Source organism: Schistocerca americana, chromosome 11, assembly GCF_021461395.2.
Source record: "Schistocerca americana isolate TAMUIC-IGC-003095 chromosome 11, iqSchAmer2.1, whole genome shotgun sequence".
NCBI classification, from domain to species: Eukaryota; Metazoa; Arthropoda; class Insecta; order Orthoptera; family Acrididae; genus Schistocerca; species Schistocerca americana.
This window is the reverse complement of record NC_060129.1, coordinates 66,575,208-66,592,585: the sequence shown is the minus strand read 5'-3', so window position 1 is coordinate 66,592,585 and position 17,378 is coordinate 66,575,208. Positions and strand designations below refer to the sequence as shown.

The window sequence follows — 17,378 nt, the reverse complement described above, 5'->3', positions numbered from 1 at the left end:
AAAAAGACTGTCACAAGAAAATAAAGCATATCTAATATATGGTGAGTAGCAACTTTGCTTTTCATAATATTGTTACATTCCATCCTGGATTTTCCATTGTTGCATTTTTTGAAAAAGAGAAATTTGTTAACATCGAATACAGATTTAAGTGTTAGGAAATCTTTTCTGAAAATATTTGTCTCAAGTGTAGCCATGTAGGGCAGTGAAAAATGAACTGTAAACAGTTTAGACAAGAATAGAAGTTTTTGAAATGTGGTGCTACACATGAATGCTTAAGATTAGATGCGTAACTAATGAGGAGGTACTGGACAGAGTTGGGGAGAAAAGAAGTTTGCGGCACAACTTGACTGAAAGGCACAATTTGACTGAAAGAAGGGATCAGTTGAGGGGACTCATTCTGAGACATCAAGGGATCACTAAAGTGTGGTGGGTAAAAATCGTAGAGGGAGACCAAGAGAGGAATACAGTAAGCAGGTTCAGAAAGATGTAGGCTGCAGTAGTTAGTATGAGATGAAGAGGCTTGCACAGGATAAAGTAGCATGGAGATGTCCATCAGACCAGTGTCGAGATTGATGACCCCGACAGCAACGTGTTGCTTCTGTAAAAATAAATTTGCCCAAAAATTTATGTATTCTTCTCCCAGAGAGGAAGCTAAAAATATTGTTTATAGTCAAGTTTTATGTTACAGTGCATTGAGCGTGTAAAATATGTTGCTTTATAATTGGTAGACAGTACTTGTACATTTCAAAATTTGTTCAATAGAGGACTTGCATAAATAAATAACTGTGCAGTGGTGAGTAATCAGCTGGCTTGTTATGAGAATGATAAGCCTTGCCTTAGATATGTCAGTGTCTTTATCAGAGCAACTAAAATATTCAGTCCTGTAAGTTCAGGATTTTTAGTGTAAAATGAGATGGAAGAAACCTATGCAATATAAGAAGAATATTTCAACAATTAAATGCTGCCAATCAGACTACTGGCTGTCGTACTTGTCATCGACACCTACATCAACATCTACACTCTGCATACCATTGTGAGGTGCATGACAGAGGGCATGTCCCATTGTATCAGTTATTAGGGTTTCTTCCTGTTCCATTTACATAAGTAGCATGGGAAGAATGGCTGTTTGAATGCCTCTGTGCATGCAGTAATTATTCTAATCTTATCCTCACGATCCCTGTGTGAGCAATACATAGCGGGTTGTAGTATATCCCTAGAGTTATCATTTAAAGCTGGTTCTTGAAGCATTCTTAATAGATTTTCTTGGGATAGTTTATGTATATCCTCAAGAGTCTGCCATTTCAGTTCCTTGTGTATATCTGTGACACACTCCCATGGATTAAACAAATCTGTGACCATTTGTACAGCCCTTCTCTGTACACATTCATTATCCCTCGTTAGTCCTTTCTGGTATGGAGCCCACACACATGATCAATATTCTAGAACCAGTTGCACGAGTGATTTGCAAGCAATCTCCTTTGTAGACTGAGTAACTTCCCCAGGATCCTGCCATCTGCTTTACCTGTGACTGAACCTTTGTGATTATTCCATTTCATATCCGTACAAAGTGTTGCACCCAGGTATTTGTATGAGCTGGCTGATTCCCAACAGTAACTCACTGATGTTGTAGTCGTAGGATTCTACATTTTTTTCATTTTGTGAAGTGCAAAATTTTACACTTCTGAACCTTTAAAGCAAGTTTCCAATCTTTGCACCTCTTTGCAATCTCGTTAAGATCTCACTGAATATTTATGTAGCTTCTTTCAGACAGTACTCCAACATAGGTAACTGCAGCATCTGCAAAAAGTCTGATGTTACTATTAATATTGCCTACTCACCAAGCGCCGGCAGGGGAACACACACACAAAAGGATTTGACTTTTGCAAGCTTTCAGAGCCAGTGGCATTACATTATATGATCAATAATTGATTATTTCCATTGTTATATTAATATTGTCTAAAAGGCCATTAATGTACAACACATATAGCAAGGGTCCCTACAAACTTCCCTGGGGCATAACCGAAGTTACTTTTTACGATGACTCCCCATCCGAGATCATATGCTATGTTCTCCCTACCAAAAAGTCCTCAATCCAGTCTCGAGTTTCACTTTATACACCATATGATCATACTTTTGACAATAACAACAGTCATTCTTATCCACTGTACCCATTGAACACTGTGTAAGAGAATTTGTAACTTCATATCTAAATGCCCTTATAATATTGTGTAATGTTGATTTTTTTTTTTTAAAGAAAGGGAAAAACAAGAACAACAAAACCGTTTGTAAGATGGCTGTACGAATAAAACCAATTTAAAGAAAAAAAGGAGGAAATAAAGAAAAGAGGACAGATAATTGAGTGACCTTTTTTTCCGCTTTCAGATACCTGGCCAATGAGATGAAGTTGTACCACTTCCATCAGTCCAGACATTTGTCAAAGAAGTGCAGTTTGTAAGTATTCTGAAACATTGACTGTCGAGTATGCACTGCAGTAATGTGAATATTGACTGAATTCTGTCATGTTGAGAACTTGGATGACGCAGTCTGTGTTTCGTGAGGGGGAAAAAGCTTTCATTAGCAAAGATCACAGAAGTTAATCTGTATTGTTGACAGTCGGTTTCAACAGTTGGAGCTGTCGTTTTCTGGTCTTAAGAAATTTCTGTGATGAAACATGTGCCATTGTGAATTTGTAGTTTATGGATAAAAGCCAGCACATTATACATAGGTTTTTCAAAAACAAAACCATTTACAGTTAAAAAAGCTGCTTGCGCACACGAGCATGTTCACATACATAGCACTCGCAGAGGCTCGTTAAGTCTTAAAATGTACAGTATACATTAAACTGTAGTTGCACCATATACTTTGGCTGAGGTTTGGATCCACAATGTGTGGAACATTTCTGCAAACATAAACAGATGTGCACTTTGCTGTATATCATGTGCTTCAAGAATTAACAAGCCTCCGCGAGCACTGCTTATGCAAACGTGCTCGTGTGCACCAGGTGCTTTTTAACTGTAAATGGTTTTATTTTTGACTAAATTATGTATAATGTCCTGCATTTTAAGCAGTGCAATGACAGTGTGGCATAAGGTACAAGCTCACAGTGGAACATGTTTCATAACAAACATTTTTTGAAGACCAGAGGATGACAGTTAGAACAGTCAAAACCGGTTGTCCACAATAAAGACTAATTTATGCAATATTGGGTATTGAAAGTTTTTCTCAAGGAATAAATATTACTTCTGTTCCTTATAGCTATCGCGGAGAAGCTGTATGGATACAGTTTCATATCATATCTGCTACAGTGAAAGACTGAAGTTGAAACAAGGCTGCTGGATAGACACAGGGTGTATATACCCCAGGCTACTGGGAAATCTTGGGAGAACACAGGAATCTTTAAGATTTCTGATAATTTTTCATTGTTTTAGTTTCCAGTTAAATTTTTGTAATTTTGACGAGTAAGAACTGATATTCGTAACAAAAATTTTACTTCGGCCCACTACAGCAGGATAATATTGCAGAAAGAAAACATAAATGAGAGAATAACACCAAAATGAAATTTTAGTTGCAAAGAAAGTGCGCCATTTTCTACAAAACAAAGTGCACACACAAGTGTCTGCCAACAGCAAAATGTGTTGAAGGCTTTAGGATGAAAACTGTGTTATATTTTGTAACAACAAACTGCTTTCAATGAGTATGATGTCACAAAAGTTTACTTTTATAACAGGTCATGGGAAAATATTGAGGATGGTGGTTTGAGAAGCGTTATTTACGAAGTAAATTTCCTATTAAGCAAGATGACTTACGTCGCATGTGAGAATCTGTGATTAATTTCTTAAATCACAGAGCGTTTGACTGTCACTCAAAACTTAACACTTTGAGGGACAGCCGTGTAGAAAAATTTTGAATCTAGAAGACCAGCCATTTATGCCATTATTTAAATATTTACAGCATATTAGACCGAGTAACACCTTACAGTGGTTAGCACACTGGTCTCCCATTCGGCAGGACGACGGTTCAGGCCTGCGTCTGGCCATTCTGATTTAGGTTTTCCATAAAAAAAAACTCTCCGAACAGGCCTCGGAAGGCTCAACGGTACCGAACGGCCGCCGTGCCATCCTCAGCCCACAGGCATGACTGGATGCGGATATGGAGGGGCACGTGGTCAGCACACCGCTCTCCCGGCCGTATGTCAGTTTACGAGACGGAAGCCAGTACTTCTCAATCAAGTAGCTCCTCAGTTTGCCTCACAAGGACTGAGTGCACTTCGCTTGCCCACAGGGCTCGGCAGACCAGATGGTCACCCATCCGAGTACTAGCCAAGCCCTAAAGGGCTTAACTTCGGTGACCTGACGGGAACCGGTGTTAATGACAGCAGCAAGGCCATTGGCTAGGTTTCCCATAATTTCCCTAAATCGCTTCAGGCAGATGCTGGGATGGTTCCTTATAAAAGGGCATGGCCGACTTCCCCACCCTTCACCTATCCGATGGGACTGATGATCTCGCTGTTTGGTCCCTTCCCCCTAATCAACCAACCAATCAGTGTATTTGTCTTTGATATATCTTGGAAGGTAACACACTAAAAACGGACAAGCTTAGTTTTTCATATCTGTTTTATTTCTGTCATAGATTACAAATTATGCAATAACGGTGGCAAAAAGTAAAATTATCCTTCAAAAGCAGTTCGAGGTGAAATCTTGAGCAATTTTCCATGTAACTGGCTTTTCTATGGAAAAGTTGGAGTGCTTGTCAAAGGATCCATCGTATCCTAAAAAAAAAAAAAAGGCAAAAAGCTTTCGATGACTGGTATATTGTAGGTGATAGCTTATCTTTTCATGTAGCTACACTGAATGTATGTTAATTTAAACCATTAACTTTTCCTATTTGCATATTCACTCTACTTAACAGTGATGTTGCTATTGGCCGACTACAACACAAGTCCTGTGCTCTGAATATCTGGTGTCATTGGTTGGGGAGTACTGTAACTTGAGCTATGATTGGTTGCAATGGCTCATCGCAATCTCGTTTTCGGTGCTTCGAAAGATACCGTGCTTTAATTGGTGGAATTCGTATTTATACTTTTGTAATTTGAAAATATGTGCTGTACATGATGCTGCACATCAAATATTTTTCCAAAACAAGTTATTTTTTGCTGAAGTACCGGGAAGTTCTACGCTTGTATATAATACCTTTACAATTCAAAGGATTTGTCAGTTCGGCAGTGCCAAAGGAAAGAATACTGTCACTTAACACAGGGAAAGTTTATTTTTAACTGGGAAATTTGGGAAAAAATCCCCCCGCCCCCTTCCTTGCCAGCGTATATACCCTGAGACAACATTTGCCCAGTATTACTGATGTGTCTGAGAGCGCCAACCATTATATAATTATTGCATGTGCTGTGCAAGATATATGAGACAGACAAACTATCAGTTTAATAACTCATCAAACTTCCTGGCAGATCAAAACTGTGCGCTGCACCAGGGCTCAAACCAGAGATCGTTGCCATTCTCAGAGCTTTACCTCTGCCAGTATATCTCCTACCTTCCAAACTTCTCATTCAAAACCTGTGGGACTAACACTTCTGGAAGAAAGGGTGTTGCAGGGACATTGTTTAGCCACAGCCTTACTCAGGAAGTTTCCTAATGGCATACACTCCGCTACAGAGTGAAAATTTGTTCTGGTTAATAATTCATGATATTGTCACAAATAATTTACAGAAGAATGGAAAAATTGGTAGAAACCGATCCCAGGGAAGGTAAGTGCAGGTTGAGGAGAAATGTAGCGGTATGTGAGGATAAAATTACTCTGTGATTTATACACTCCTGGAAATTGAAAGAAGAACACCGTGAATTCATTGTCCCAGGAAGGGGAAACTTTATTGACACATTTCTGGGGTCAGATACATCACATGATCACACTGACAGAACCACAGGCACATAGACACAGGCAACAGAGCATGCACAATGTCGGCACTAGTACAGTGTATATCCACCTTTCGCAGCAATGCAGGCTGCTATTCTCCCATGGAGACGATCGTAGAGATGCTGGATGTAGTCCAGTGGAACAGCTTGCAATGCCATTTCCACCTGGCGCCTCAGTTGGACCAGCGTTCGTGCTGGACGTGCAGACCGCGTGAGACGACGCTTCATCCAGTCCCAAACATGCTCAATGGGGGACAGATCCGGAGATCTTGCTGGCCAGGGTAGTTGACTTACACCTTGTAGAGCACGTTGGGTGGCACGGGATACATGCGGACGTGCATTGTCCTGTTAGAACAGCAAGTTCCCTTGCCGGTCTAGGAATGGTAGAACGATGGGTTCGATGACGGTTTGGATGTACCGTGCACTATTCAGTGTCCCCTCGATGATCACTAGTGGTGTACGGCCAGTGTAGGAGATCGCTCCCCACACCATGATGCCGGGTGTTGGCCCTGTGTGCCTCGGTCGTATGCAGTCCTGATTGTGGCGCTCACCTGCATGGCGCCAAACACGCATACGACCATCATTGGCACCAAGGCAGAAGCGACTCTCATCGCTGAAGACGACACGTCTCCATTCGTCCCTCCATTCACGCCTGTCGCGACACCACTGGAGGCGGGCTGCACGATGTTGGGGCGTGAGCGGAAGACGGCCTAACGGTGTGCGGGACCGTAGCCCAGCTTCATGGAGACGGTTGCGAATGGTCCTCGCCGATACCCCAGGAGCAACAGTGTCCCTAATTTGCTGGGAAGTGGCGGTGCGGTCCCCTACGGCACTGCGTAGAATCCTACGGTCTTGGCGTGCATCCGTGCGTCGCTGCGGTCCGGTCCCAGGTCGACGGGCACGTGCACCTTCCGCCGACCACTGGCGACAACATCGATGTACTGTAGAGACCTCACGCCCCACGTGTTGAGCAATTCGGCGGTACGTCCACACGGCCTCCCGCATGCCCACTATACGCCCTCGCTCAAAGTCTGTCAACTGCACATACGGTTCACGTCCACGCTGTCGCGGCATGCTACCAGTGTTAAAGACTGCGATGGAGCTCCGTATGCCACGGCAAACTGGCTGACACTGACGGCGGCGGTGCACAAATGCTGCGCAGCTAGCGCCATTCGACGGCCAACACCGCGGTTCCTGGTGTGTCCGCTGTGCCGTGCGTGTGATCATTGCTTGTACAGCCCTCTCGCAGTGTTCGGAGCAAGTATGGTGGGTCTGACACACCGGTGTCAATGTGTTCTTTTTTCCTTTTCCAGGAGTGTATTAGAAGATTGGTTAAAGAAAGAGAAACCTGAATTTATAGCATTTGCAGATTCGGAGAATGCTTTTGACAATGTTGACTGGAATAAACTCTTAGAAATTCTGTATATAACAGGGATAAATTATAGTGACCAAACAGGTATCTGCAACTATTACAGAAATCAGACGGCAGTCACAAAGACTTGAATGACGTGATGGGGAGATAGTGGTTGGTAATGGAGTTAGGCCGGGTTGTAGCCTATCCTCGATGTGTTTCAATATGTACGTAGAGCATGCAGTAAAGGTAACCAAGGAAAAATTCCTAAATGAAATTAAAGTTCAGGAAGAAGAAATAAAAACTGAGGTTTGCCGAAGACACTGTAATCTCTTCAGAGTCGACAAATTAGTTGGAAGAGCACTGTGGTGTGGGATGTGTAATGTCTTCAACAGAGGCTGTAAGATGAACACCATCGAAGGTAAAACAAGGTCAGTGGAAGGTAGATGAATCGTGATGTTGAAGGAGTTAGATTAGGAAATGAAATGTGTTTTTCTATCTGGGCAACAAAAAGCTGATCATGGTCAGTGAAGGAGAATATAAAATGCAGACTGTTAGTAGCAAGAAAAGTGTTTTGAGAAAAGAGAAATTTGTTAACATCAAACTAAAAGTATAAGTGTTTGGAAGTCTTTTCTGAGGGTATTTGTCTGGTGTGTAGGCCAGTACTGAAATAAAACATGGTTGATAAACAATTCAGACAAGAAGAGAATAGAAACGTTTGAAATGTGGTGCTCTGGAATGATGCTGTAGATCAGGTGGATAGATAGAATAACTAATCAGATTTGCGAAAAAAGAGTTTTGTGGCTGAGTTTCACTAAAAGAATGGCATGGTTAATAATACTCATACTGAGCAGTCACCAGTTTGGTAATGGGAAAGTAACTGGGGGGGGGGGGGTTAATAATTGGAGATAATGGCCAAGGTTTGGCTACTGCTAGCAGGTTGTAATGGAAGTAGGTTGCAGTATCATGCATAGATGAAGAGGCTTGCTCAGCATGCACTAGCATGGAGATTTGCATCAAACCAACCTTTGGACTGAAGGCTACATCATCAACAACAACACACTTAATATTGAGGAAATTTAGAAACCACACATTATAATAACAGCAGAGTCTTCTTTTTATTTTTGTTTTACCCGACTTTGCGATATGTTAAATTAATCACTTTTTAATGTTTTGTGCCTTTCTGTTAGCAGCTCAGTATTGTTTCATTCTCTTGACCTTGCTTTCCTATCTTCATCAGAGATGTGGATGTTCGTTTGGATTTGATTTTGGAACCTACCCCCCCCCCCCCCCCCCCAACCTCTCCCTCCCTCCCTCCCTCCCTCCCTCCCTCCTCCCTCCCTCCCATTGTGTTCTTTTCCTCCTCTCTCTTTTTCTCCGTTTTATTTTTGAACATAGCTCTTTTGATTTGGAGTTGTCTGAAGTCCTTTTCCATTTCAGTAATCCATTTTTTTCCTGCAGAAGTAGTCATAATTTATTCAGTTGATCTATTTTGGTTCAGAATGAAGATGTATCCATAAGAATGAATTCTTTTTGTCCTAATTGTGTCTGAGAGTTTTTTGGTAGTTTGGTAAAGGGTTTCATTTTTGGTGCGGATTAATTGTTGTGAAATCTGGGGGTCAAGAAATGTTTCTAATATCTTTGTTTCTTCTATCTCCAGTCTTTCAACTAGGCCATGGTTAGTGATAGTTTTTCAGCTGCATACAGGGCTTCTGGTTTGACTACTACACTGTTACAATGCTTATTTTTGCGTGCTGTGAGAGGGACCTTTTGTTGTATGTGTTTTTTGCAAGATAGAAGACCAGATCAACTTTACTTCTAATTTCCATTGCCTTTTTCTCGAGCCCATTCCAGCCGATGGATTCTCCAAGGTATTTGAGTTCTTTGATTATCTCTACTTTTGTTGTCCCACTTTAAAATGTTGTGGTGGGTTTTTTATGTTTGTTGTTACATTGGTCTTTTTGAGGGTTTTGAGACCTGTTTTTTCTGTTCAAGGGTCTGTTCTTTGGCTGTTTCCCAGGTCTCAGCTAGTAGGGTTATATCACCTGCAAAGGCTAGATAGTTGGCTTTGATGCCTTTTGTTTTGTGCTCCGAGGCAGATTCCACTATCTCTGTGTTCAAGTCTCCAACAATTTTTTCTTGGGAGCACTTAACTAGCAGTGGGGGATTCCATCTCCTTAGCTTATACCAGTTTTTATTTGAAAAGGGTTAATGTTCTCCCATGAATTTGGCTTTGGAATATGTGGTGATAAGGGTCTCTGTGATTGGTTTTATATTTTTTGTTATCTAGGGTTAATTCTTTTAGTATATATAAGGGATTCCTGGTGTATTGAGTTGCACGATTTTAAAAACTCAATGACGGTCATAACATACCATTTTGCTCTTCATTTTTGGTATGTCATGAAGTTTTTGAGGTTTAGTGTTTGTTTTGGGCAGGCTCTTCCTTTCCTGAAGCCAATTTCATATACTTCAAGTTAATTGTTTAACTGGGATTTTGCTCTGTTTAGTAAGACTATGGAGAGTATCTTGTATGTTATGTCTAGGGGGAGATTCCTCCATAGTTGTGATCTGCTTGGGACACTTTCTTATGGAGTGGGTGGACGAGGGCCGTCTTCCGTTCATCAGGGGTTTTTCATGTATTCATATTTCTTCAAAAAAGTTGTGGTGAGCGTCTGTGACATTTTTTCCTCAAAGTTCAGCTCTATTTGGTCCCTCTGAGACCTTGTGGTTTTTGAGATTCTAAATGACTGTAATTCCTCAGTGATGCACGTTTCAGAGTTAGGGCTGGTTGTCGAGCTCTTCGAGACCACTTTTCTGTGTTCTTCATAGTTGAGATGGTTTTGGAAATATTGGAAATTGTTTGCACGTATCTCCATTTCTGTCTTCAGTTTCCAAGTTCAGTGGGCTGTATTTGGTTATTTTTAGTTTAAAATTCGTATAAAAGTTCGTTGTGTTGTTTTTTTATGAAGATCATTGACTAATTTGTTTTCCACTTGCAGATAAATGACCAAGTGGATGAAGCAGCCACACTCTCACCGGTCCAGATATTCCTCAAAGAAGAGGAAGGTGTAAGTATTCATGAAATACTGACTGTCAGTTACACCCTGAAGTAATGAGATAACTGTTAATTGTATTTCATTTACCAGTAGTAGAAAACGCATATACATAAAATTTCTTATATACTATAGTTGAAAGTCAAACTGGAGAATACACATTATAATAAGCCACAATTGTACTGTGTATACACACACAGATTAGGTAGATATTTCTAAGGGACTCTTTGCAAATGATACAGTTGTGTACAGTGATTTCACATAACTAGAAAATTATTGTTAAATGCTGGAGGACTTGATGATGTGCATGTGGTTCAGGGACAGGCAAGTGAAGTACTGTAGATGTGTAAACAGATGAAAAGACTGTCGTTGCTCAGTTACTGGAAAAAGAACACAACCAGCAATAGCAGCAGTTTCAGGAAAAATCAGATGGCAGAAAATTCGTGCTGGACTGGGACTCAAACCCGGATCTCTGGGACTCAAACCCGGATCTCCCGGTTTATGTGTTAGATCGCCATAACCACTTTGGCTATCCGTACAGGAGTCATGACAAGAAACACCTCCATATGTCGTCATCTGTGCGTCACAACCTGCACTCTTGCACTTGCACAGGGATTGGAAAAATTTACGTTTCTGCTTCAAAATGCAAAATTACGTTTTAGATGCTATTTTGTACTAAATTGTATCCAGATGAACTATTTTATCAGAGATAATTTGAAATAGCTTGATTCCTGCATAAAAATATTGAAAATGTAACCAGTTTTTGGTTAATGGTATTGTGCATCTTCTGGTGAAGGCCAATTTGTAAAGGTAATGTGTATAAGAACCTTTCTGCAAAATGAAAGTGTACAAATGCAACGACATATCAGTGCACTAAATGATCTGATGCCAGGCCAGTTGTGGGCAGTTCAATGGTCTATTTAAGATACATGCTGTGTAATACAATGTAGTACTCAGCTGTGGGACCAAGTATTTTATAACAAAGAAATGTGTACATTTGTTTGTTAAAAAAGCCCAAAATATGGTTTAATGTGGACATTTCTAAAGTGTCAAATTAGGTGGAGTATGTTTTGAGCAGTGGTTGTATCGAATACTGCTAGATATCAGGCCTGCACTGAGTCGTTAACAATAGTCCGCTAACATCAGCGAGCAGTTGAGCTGTAGCTTTCCCCCAAATATTTTGTGTCACGTGTTGCTTATCGTTTTCTGATTTTGAAATAAGTGAAGCTACTATTCCTGATCCGTTACGGATTTCGATTACGAACCTTACAACGTTAGAAGAGATGGGTGATCCCTTTGACAATACTGTTGGCTGTTGCCATGTGAAAGGGAGGTGGGGTTTGTTTCTGCACACCACTCTTCTTCCCTCTGGCAGTTAAAATTCTAGTTTGTTTATGCTTGTTGTCATCTGCCACTGTAGCCTGTAGTGTCTGCACTATGTGCCAAAATTCTTCTCCTAATGTTAACATAGCATTATGATATGTTCAGTTCTGCTTCTATGCTAACTGCCTTGTCTGTTCTGTCTGTAGCATTGTAAAGCATGGGTCGCACACGTACGAATGCCCACAAAAGATAGAAATTAATAGTTTGTAGATTTTGTTATCATCGAATTGTGTAGAAAAGAGAGATAATGTCCAGAAACGCCTTAAATTAGAGACGCATTGAGCTCACTGTCAGGAAAAAGCTGTGGCTTTTCAACAGAACAATCATTTTTAAATTCTTAAATATAGGCAAATGAAGAAAACAAAGGCTAGTTTGGAAGAAAAAGGTTTTGGAAGTTTTTGCAAAAGCAAACATTACTGTCACAAAGTTCCCAATCAGCACCTTTCTGTAGCAGTCAGTTTCAAAGAAATAAGGCTTTGTGTATTTTCACTCAGGTGACAACCTTTGAGGTATGTGCATCTGATCATTAAAAGAAATATGAATCTCAACAAAAATAGATGCGAATTTTGCCAAAAAAGAGAGACAGAGAGAGAGAGAAATTCCAGTACGTGGGGTACATATAGAAGTTTGGGCCTGGCCAAGAGTTGTGCACAGATAGCCAAAACAGTTAAGGTGACCACTTGTGTAAAGCAGGAAACCTAGGTTCGAGTTCCAGTATGGCACAAATTTTAGTTGTTTTCATTCCATTATACAGCTGATGGTTGTCCATATTTGCAACTGCAAATATGTTTTGTGTATTCCATGTTGGGCTGTGGTCAGCACAGTGCTTGTTCTTTTGGGCATGCATGTATGTCCAAAGGAACATTGCATCATACTTTTAACAACACAGGCCCTGCAATATCATAAAATGTCTGTGTTTATACAGTGTGTGCATCGTCACAATATAATGCTCTTCAGACACGCATGCCTAAAAGCTGTGGATGAACATTATGAAATAAATCTACTTATTTCATATCTGCATCGATGTCAGCATTTTGTTACACACGAAAGTTTGTGCTGGACCGAGACTCGAACTCAAATTTTCCACTCGTTACGAGCGTTCACCTTAACTGCTTCAGCGATCTGAATGTTCCCCCGGGACTGATCCACACTTCTATACATTGTGTAGTCACATCCCGTATGCCCACACAATTTGCGATTCTTGTGCAGGGAGAGAAGAGTGTTATATTGTCATTTTAGCCTCTCGTTGGTGCATATTTGTAATATGCGAACTTTTTCACAACATTATGTTATTGTATATAAATTAGTTGTCAGTTGACAGCTCCCACCAGCAATACACGAATGGGACCTGTGCTGGTTTTGCAGGCTCCAACCCTGTTGGCAGTCCCACTATGCAAATCATTGTTCTTGCTGGTACTCAAGTAGCAAATGTATTTTAATGCGAAAATGTTGTCTAAATGAAGAAAAAATGTAACCCTGGCACTAATGACAATTAACAGCACTACGGAGGTCTAGATCGTAGTCAACTTAGAGAATTTTTATGTACTTTTTGTAGGAAGTACAGACATCAAACTTAATACTTGTTACGAGTTAAATGTTGACAAAATTTCAAAACGATGTCATCCTCGAGCATTATGCACGAGTCTCTATAGACCGTATGCTGAAGCTGTGGCGCGATCCCAACCAGGGATGTTTGGTGAAGACTAGGGACCATATTATACGCATTTGCATGCTGCATACGCATTTGCATATTTCGCTCCTTTTCATCAGTTATTGCATATTTTAATAAAAACTGGTGACGATACATATTTTACTCTATTTACAATATTTTAAAAATTGAGACAGGTAGTCTCTAGCTCTATCCAGTTTTTATGTCTCACACATTCACCGCACCTAAAACTGCGTGTAATAGCTAACCGAAAGCCCACTGCATGGCGAAATCATTACAGAATAGGAACAGGAAGAGTCAGTGCTCCTGCGCCTGTGCCCCCCGGTTAATCCCCCCCACTGTCCCGCCGTATGCGTTCGCAACAAATAAATTAAATTACGCGAGCTTTTAGTCACACATCCGCTGTTTCAGTTTAGCTTTCTGCTTACTTGTACACAGTTGAACGTGTTAATGATGTGCAGTGTATAACGTGTCGTGTGCCATACCACCCGAAAAAAGAATGGTCGTTTCGTGGATAGCTGACCGTCCCGGAACATTTACATATGACGGAATTATTTTATGTTGTCAAGTCTGTGAAAAAAATGTTTTGTGCAAAAAAAAAGTTTCAAGTAGATCAGCATGCCGAGACAAATCTTCCTATCACAGGAATGCAGAAGAAAAGGTGATGACAAAAATTTCTGACAACAACAAGTTGCAGTAGCAGGGACTTGTCCAGAGGTAACCAAAAAAGTCTGTTTAACATGGATCTGTGCAGAGCATTCATTGCAAGCAATATTCCCCCTCACAATCTTATAAACTCTATCCTCTAAGGCTTCCTGCAGAAATATTGCTTAAATCAAAATATACCAGATGAATCGACATTGTGTAAAAATTACATACCGACAATGTGCGTAAATGTTCTGGAAGAAATACACAATGAACTCGAGGGCAACATGATCTGGATTTCAGTTGATGAAACTGCAGACAGTTGTGACCTGTACTTTGCAAATTTAATTGTTGGTGTTTTAAAAGAAGAGGCTTCTTCTTCCTATTTAGTGTTATGCAAAGAACTTGAAAAAGTAAATCATTCTACGATCACTAGATTTGTGATTGAGGGTATTAGAAAAATATATCCAGAATCTTCTGCAGATGCAAGTGTGTTTGTGTTTATTTGAGATGCTGCTCCCTATATGATCAAAGCAGGAAAAACCCTCAGAGTATTTTATCGTAATTTGATTCGTGTGATTTGCTTTGTTCACTGAGCACATCGCCTTGCTGAATGTAAGTAAACTGATTTGACCCACAGAGAAGGTGTTTCTAAAGGCTCCTGCTCGCATCAAGACCTCCAAAGAAAAACTACCAAATGTGCAAAGATTATAAAGAGTCCGCCTCGATTGCAAATAGAAACCGGATGTTCGCCTAGGTTTCGGTGCAGATAACCACGCCTTCTTCGGAACACACTAAAACTACAAACTGCCTAAATAGGCATCGCCCAGCATTAATACAGTTTGTAGTTTTAGTGTGTTCCGAAGAAGGCACGGTTATCCGCACCGATACCTAGGTCAACATCCGGTTTCTATTTGCAATTGAGGCGGATTCTTTATAATCATTAAATTATTCCAGCCGGTAACTCATTGGGGTACGTAGGTTGAAGCTGTGTCATTTTACAATGAATATTTCAAGGCCATTAGAGGGGTAGTAAATGACTTTAATAGTGCAAAGGCTTTGGAAGTTTGCCAATCCAAGGAAGCTTTTAATGATTCCGGTATTAAAAAAGACATTGCTGTGATTAGCACTACTTTTCCCATATGCCTGCAAGTATGAAAAAGCTTGAAACTCAAGGTTTGGAATTGAATTAATCTATTCAGTTAATGTTTGAAATTATTCTAGTGAACTGCTCATTGCCGGAGGTATTCCCGAGAAAACTTATAGAAAAGTTTGAAAACATTTTATACAATAACCCAGGCTTTGAACCCTTGTACCATATTGATAGTTTTATTAATGGGACGGGTGAACTTTTACCAGAAACGGTAAGTGCCAACATAGCACCCAAATTCAAATACTGCCCAGTCACCTCAGTTGACGTAGAACGGTCCTTTTCCACTTATAAAAATGTTTTGAGTGATCGAAGACACAATCTTACCACCAAACTTTTGGAACAGTACTTGTTTGTATGTATGTACAATAGTAGAAAATGTAAAATAAATTGTAAATGATGCTTTGGTCCAATAGTATTAATTAAAAGTTAATGATGTTAAAAAAATTCATGATTGTATGTTGTTTGTTAAATAAAATATTACTGGGTTTTTGAGTGTACCACCCCTGCGTGCAGTATATCTCGAAGTTGGTCCTGTACGTATCGATTGTTTTGCCGTGACTCAACTGACATCATGTCTGTTTGTTACCAACTGCACTTCGTAATTGATATGCACAGGTTCGACTTTGAGATGTAATGCACGCAGTAACTCCTATGTTTTTTCATTATTTGATCTTGCAGATTTCTGCACTTTTTGTGCATTTTTAAGCATTTTTCATGCATATTTTAAGATTTTTATGATGCATATAATCCAGTGACGACACACCCTCAAGAATAGCATTTTAGAGCAGTTTTGAAAAAATTGTAAGCTTTCATCAACCTGAAGGTGGTTTTGAGCAGCACAGTGCTCTACTAGGGACAGTCCTACTCAAGGCCATACACCATTTCCCTCCTCTGACCTTTGAACTCATTCATCTACAGTTTGTCAACTCCAAACTGTGGTGGAACTTGCCGTTTTTCACAATAACAGATCCATCAGGAGGTTAAGGAAGTGATTAACGACAAATAAAAACGTGTAGCTACCTCAGCTCTGACACCACTCTTCACCTGTCTGTCAGCGATGTCGCGAACGACCGACGGTGGAAAGATGGTGTGCTCCAGCAGTCAGTACCTCGCTACCTGCCATGGCGCGAGCATCAGTGTGTGTGTGCAGATAATGGATGTGTGTTACTTAAAGTAGCAAGCGGGATTATGATATTACGTGTGTTATCAGTTGCTTGTCTTATTACTGTGCTGACTAATAAAACATTATTATCTCAAAGTGTAGTGTTTGATTAGCTGCAAAGGTGTTACTCATACTGGCACGCTGCCAGCTTCATACTGTATTTACTTGAGTGTAAGACACCCCTGAATATAAAATGGCCCAATTTTAAAAAAAATGTTATTTATTTATTTTTTTAATGAGAGGCTCCTTGAGAGGAATTTATTTTTAACAGATTCTGATTTACTAGAATTACAAACTGTTTTATACACGTAAAGTATCTGCCAAAAAGGTAACCTTATAACTATTCTAAACTTTTGCCATTTATTGAGTGTCTAAATTTTGATAACACTTGGAGAAATAAAATAAACAACAAGAAATTGTTCACATGAATTTTTGGACTGTTTTCTTTTCTGCCTTTTATGCTTACAATCCCTGTAGTGTGTGCTACCACTATCTTGGGTCATCACCATCATCAACCTAATGGCACAGCCGTGAAATTTATACCTTCATTGTCACAAACATATGGCTGTTTCTTCAGAATATGTGGCTATTTCTGAGGTGGTTGTTATGTTGGAATTTGAGAACACAGCTATTTTTTCTTGTATACATACCAGATTTCACCTCTATCCTGAAATGAGTATGTTATAATCTCACTTGCAAACATGTCACCTCCCCCCACTCTGTGTAGAACCACCTGATATACCCCCTTTCATTCTTGTCATACGTCACGGAGAGTGTTGACAACATTGCAGCAAGAAACACAGAAGTACATCACTTGCCTAGATCTAGGCTTTTATTGTCTTGTGCAGAAATGAATACTATTGTTGAGTATTTGTCCAATTTTAAAGTCAGTTCAATTCCGACTACAAATGCATTTGGGCAAACTGCAGTTTAAACACAGTAGATGTTCATACACTGAAGTGCTGAAGAAACTGGTATAAGCATGTTTATTATAACACAGAGATTTGTAAACAGGCAGAATACGGCGCTGCGGTCGGCATT

General features: G+C 40.1%; 1 long non-coding RNA gene across 2 annotated transcripts in view; it reads left to right on the top strand.

Moving 5' to 3' along the window:
• Window positions 1-16,568, top strand: part of LOC124553800 — a 44,328-nt gene extending 27,760 nt beyond the window's left edge. Inside the window, exons 3-4 of one of the 2 annotated variants that reach the window (XR_006968137.1) lie at window positions 2,383-2,451; window positions 16,231-16,568. This is a non-coding gene — a long non-coding RNA (uncharacterized LOC124553800). Of the gene's footprint in view, window positions 1-2,382; window positions 2,452-10,271; window positions 10,369-16,230 lie in introns of those variants that run through there. The other variant, XR_006968138.1, reaches the window with a different exon arrangement.
• The last annotated feature ends 810 nt before the right edge of the window (window positions 16,569-17,378 follow it).